The following is a 5,373-nucleotide window of genomic DNA, read 5'->3' as shown; positions in this document are numbered from 1 at the left end:
TATAGGTTCTAATTTGTTATGTTTGCTTTCTCATTAAATTCCAGGAAAATTTCGATTTCCTCTCTTATTTCTTTCTGGCCCACTGATCATTGAGCAATGTGTTATTTGGCCTCCAATTGTTTGTGCATTTTCTTCTGCTGATTTTATTGTTGAGTAATAGTTTTATTTCATTGTGATCAGAGAGTATGCAGGGGGTTCCATAGGCTGCTGAGAAGAATATATATTGTGCTGTTGCAGTGCGAACTATTCTATAGACATAAGTTAGGTCCATTTGATCAATGGTCTCATTTAGTTCTAGGAGTTCTTTGTTGATTATTTTCTGGATGACATATCTATTGGTGATAGAGGTGTATTAGTGACTCCCACTACTACTGTGTTGGAGTTTATGTGCTTTTAAGTGTATTAGTATATATTCAGTGAAGTTGGGTGCGATGACATTGGGTGCGTATGGCTTGATGATTTGTTATTTCCTTTTGATGTATTGCCCCTTTTATTAGTATGAAGTGAACTTCTTTGTCTTGTTTGACTAAAATAAGTTAGAAGTCTACTTTGTCTGATATAAGTATCTTGACTCCTACTGATTAGTTTGATGAATCTTCAGTCTTTCACCCTAAGGCATTGTTTATTTTTGTCAATAAGGTGGGTCTCTTGTAAACAACAAGTTGTCAAATCTTCCATTTTAATCCAGTTTTTCAAATGGTATCTTTAGATTGGGGAGTTGAGTCCATTGATATTCAGTGTTACTATTGATAGGTATGTGGTGATTGCTTCCATTTACTTGTTTTTGTTAAGGATTTGAGTGTGTGCAACCAAATCATTTCTACCCTCTAATTACTTGTCTTTTCTTCTCCTGTGGTTTAACACTTCATGTCCTTTCATGGTTTTGTTTGCTTTCATGTTCTGTGTACAGAATTCCTTGTATAATCTTCTATAGTGATGGTTTGGTGATTACATATTGTTTTGGTTTCTCTTTATTGTGGAAGACTTCCTCCATCAATTTTGAAGGATAATTTTTCTAGGTAGAGTATCCTAGTGATGAAATTATTTTCTTTCAGTGCCTGAAAAACCTCACTTCATGCTATTCTTGCTTTTCAGGTTTTTTATTGAGAAATCTGCTGTTATTTTGATGGGTTTACCTTTAGAAATTAGGTGTTTTTTTCTCTTGTACAGCCTTCAATATTCTTTCTTTGTTTTCTGTGGTGATTATTTTAATGATAATATACCATGGAAAGGTTCTATGTTGGTCATATCTATTTGGTGTCCTTGAGGCTTCCTATACCTAAATGGACATATCTTTCTCAAGATTTAGGAAGTTTCCTGTTTAGTTTGTTGCTTGTGTCAGGGATTGCAGGAGGCTGCAATCAGTGGGTGGTGAGTGTGCAGGAGCTAAGGGTAGTGTGGTGACAGGTTGGAAAAAGATAAGACAAGGAGGTGAAGACAGAGGAAGCAAGTGGATAAGAAGCAGAAAGAATATTTGAGAAGGAGAACAATGGATGTAGTACAAGAAAAGGAGGGAAAATGAAGGGGTAAGAATAGGAATAAGAATGAAAATATTGATAGAAAAGTTAATAATACAAAAAAAAAAACAAGTACAACAATTTAAAAAAGTTCAGTCTTCTAGGTAAAAGTCTGGACTTATTCCTTTGGCATCCAATCCTAGTATTGGTGCTTGGTATTGTGGACTTTACGGAAGTGTGCTTCCCCTGTTTTCGGAGCTCTTGGGGGTGAGACAGCTGTTTTTTTGTTTTATTTTGTTCTGTTTTTTTCCCAGTTTCTTTGGTCTTATGGGCCAGATGTCCATTGCAAGCAGGAGTTCTGAAGTGGTCTTATTAGGTGACTGGCTTCTGAGCAGTATTTGGTTCCTTCTGTCCACAGGAGAGGCTGCGATTGGGGCCTGAGGTAGTTCTCTGCCAGTTTGTGCACGGTGGTCAGATCTGTTGTTTTCACCAGGTGTCAGCTGCTTTGCCTTACTGCTGCAATTCTTTCCAATCAACTCCTCCCCTGGCAGGGTGGGACAATTCAACTTTGAGTACTGCACTCAGTCCCGGGAGATTACCTCAGGGATCCACCAGGGCCCTGCTTTGGGACATTGAGTTTTTGCCACACAACCCGCCCTCAGTCTTTGTGCCTTGCCCCACCTCTGCTTGCTGCTCTTGTTTGGCTTGTCATCTCATCCCCACTTTCAGCCTTTGTTACTTGTCCTGCCTTCGTTTGCTGAGATTTTGGCTCCTTGTCCCATCCCTGTTCTCCCAGGCAGGTTCAGTGTTAAATCCCACTGTCAATGTTAAATTACAATTTACTGTTTATGCTTTTCAGTTTTGTTTGAGGGGGATTCAATTAACCCAGGGGCTGCACTGGGTTATGTACCTGGGGGATTGGTGGGGGAGTCCCATGTGGTGCATGCTGCTCACCTGTTGGGTTTGCAGATTTATGCAGGCATCTTTGAAATCAGCCAGCAGCAAGAAATAACATGCTTCTTTTCTCAATTCAGACACTTACTGAGACTGGATTCAGTGAGGGTTTACGTAAGCTTCCCATGGGTTAGGGGTCCAGGATGTCAAACAATTTGATTCTGATGTATTCTCTCTGTTCTGCTTATTGAAATGAAAGAAAGATAGAGAGAAAGAAAAGAAGGAAGGAAGGAAGATGAGGGAGAAACAGCCAGGGGACTTAATTTTCCCGGGGCAGACACACCTTATTGGCTATGATGCTCTAGGATTTTCCCTGATGTTAGGTGCAATTGAAAGCTGTTTTAAGTATTAGTCCTTAAATTTTAATGTGTACCTAATGTGTTGGTGGTTATTATTTTGGCTAGAAATAATGAAAATTATCAAGTGTAGCTCAAGTTGGTTTCTGGAATCACAGAGATCAGGAATTCTGATTCCCTTTCCTAACCACCATCTTGGATCCTTCTCAGGATTTATATTAAGGTCCTTTGTCCACTTTGAGTTGATACTTATACAGGGTGACAAAAATGTATTTAGTTTTAGTTTTCTGCATGCAGGTGTCCAATTTTTCCAGCAGCATTTGTTGAAGAGGCTGTCTTTTCTCCATAATATGTTTTTTGGTACCTTTGTCAACAATTAGGTGGATGTAGCCATCTGAATTCATGTCTGGTTCTTCTATTCTGTTCCACTGGTCTTCATGTCTGTTTATCTGTCTGTATCATGCTATTTTTAATGTTATGGCTGTGTATTATATTTTGAAGTCTGGTATTTTTTATACCTGCAGCACTGCTTATTATTGCCTTGGCTATTTGCAGGCTTTTGTGTTTCCAAATTAACTATTTTTCAATCTCTATGATGAAAGTTATTGGAATTTTGATGGGAATCACATTGAATATGAAGATTCTTTTAGCCAATCTCACTATGTTGATTCTACCAATAAATGTGTAGAGAGCTTTCCATCTTCTATAATCTTCTTGGATTTCTTTCTTTAATAGTTTATAGTTTTTTATAGGGATCTTTACCATCCTTTATTAAGTTTATTCCTACATATTTTTTTAGGATATTGTAAATAGAATGATTTTCCTATATTCTCTCCAAATCTATTCATCATAAGGACTACTTATTTATGTAGATTGATTTTGTACCCTGAAACTTTGCTGAAGCAATTTATGGTGTCTAGGAGTTTTTGGTGGAGCTTTTTGGATCTTTTAGGTTTAAGATCATGTTGTCTGCAAATAAGGATAGTTTGAAGACTTTCCAATTTTTCTTTTTTTTTTTCTTCTTCCCATCTTACTGCTCTGGTTGAAAATTCCAAAACTATTGAATATGAATAGAGAGAGTGGTCCCCCTTGTCTCATTCCTAACTTTAAAGGAAATGTTTTTAGTTTTTCCCTACTTAGTATGATGTTGGCTATAGGTCTGTCATATGTGGCCTTTATTGTGTTGAAGTAAATTTCTTCTATTCCAAGTTTCATCAGATCTTTTTTCATGAAAAAGATGCTGAATTTAAGAAAGGCTTTTCCTGGATCTATTGAGATGATCATGTGGATTTTGTCTTTTCTTCTTTTAATATGCTGTATTACATTTAGTGATTTGTATATGTAGAACCATCCCTGCATCCCTAGGATGAAAATAACTTGGTCATGGTATATGATCTTTTGCTATGCTCTTGAATTCAGTACACCAGTATTCTATTGAGGATTTTGGTATCTATGTTCATTAATGAGATTGGCATATAATTCTATTTTTTGTTTCTTGTCTAGTCGAGGGATGAGTGTAATACTGGCTTTACAGAATGAGTTTGGCAGCATTTCTTCCCTTTCTATTTCATGCAAGAGTTTGAGGAGTATTTGTTAGTTCTTCTTTAATGGTCTGGTATAATTCAAACATGAAACCATCATATCCTGAATTTTTCTTTTGTGGAAGCCTCATCATTGCTGAAATTGTACTACTTTAGTGTTTGTAGTGCCTCACTCCATGACTTTCTTGATTTTAATGTTTCTATTGGGTAGTCTGCTGTTATTCTGATGGGTTTACTTTACATGCTATTTGATTTTTCTCTCTTACAGCCTTCAATATTCTTTCCTTATTCTCTGTGCTAATTGTTTTAACTATAATATGTTATGGAGAGGTTCTATTTTGCTCATGTCTGTTTGGTATTCTTAAGCCTTTATGCACATGAATGGGCACCTCTTTGTCAAGATTTGGGAAATTTTCTGCTATAATTTTGTTGAATATATTACATATCCCCTGGGCTTGCATCTCTTCTTCAAAGCCCATGTTTTGCAGGTTTGGTCTTTTCATGGAGTCACTGATTTTTTGTGTGTTCCTTTTGCAGCTCTTGATTTTTTGCCTAAGGATTCTTCTGTTTTTCAATATATATCTACTTTGTTTTCAAGCCCTGAAATTCTGTCTTCCACTTGTTCCAGTCTGCTAGAAAAGCTTTCAATTGTATTTTTTAGTTGATTTATAGGAATTTTTATTTCCAGGATTTCTGCTTGATTTTGATTCCTGAGATTTTCCATTTCTTTGTTATACTCTTCTTTCATATCCTATGTTGTCTTCTTTATTTGATACATATCTTTTTTAAATAGTCTCTTTAGTTTCACTTTGGACTTTGTTGAAATCCTTTCTGCATTGACTTAGTTTATTCTGTGTCTTCCTGAGATTTTTATTCATGTTCTCTTGAAATTTGTTGAATTTTTTTGGATATTTTCTTTAAGCTCCTGTTCAAGCTCATTGAACTTTCTTATCGTTATTCTTTTCAGGTCAGCAACTGGGGATGCATCCTCTTCACTTTCCATTAAATCTTCTATAATGTTATTTTTATCCTTTTGAGCATTCATATTCCCCTGCCTTCTTTTTCCTTCTTGTTCTTAATTTGTGCTTTGCTCATATGCTTTTGATTTGTTGGTTGAGGGCTTTA

The sequence above is a fragment of the Castor canadensis genome, chromosome 6 (assembly GCF_047511655.1).
Source record: "Castor canadensis chromosome 6, mCasCan1.hap1v2, whole genome shotgun sequence".
NCBI classification, from domain to species: Eukaryota; Metazoa; Chordata; class Mammalia; order Rodentia; family Castoridae; genus Castor; species Castor canadensis.
This window is presented reverse-complemented; position numbering follows the sequence as displayed.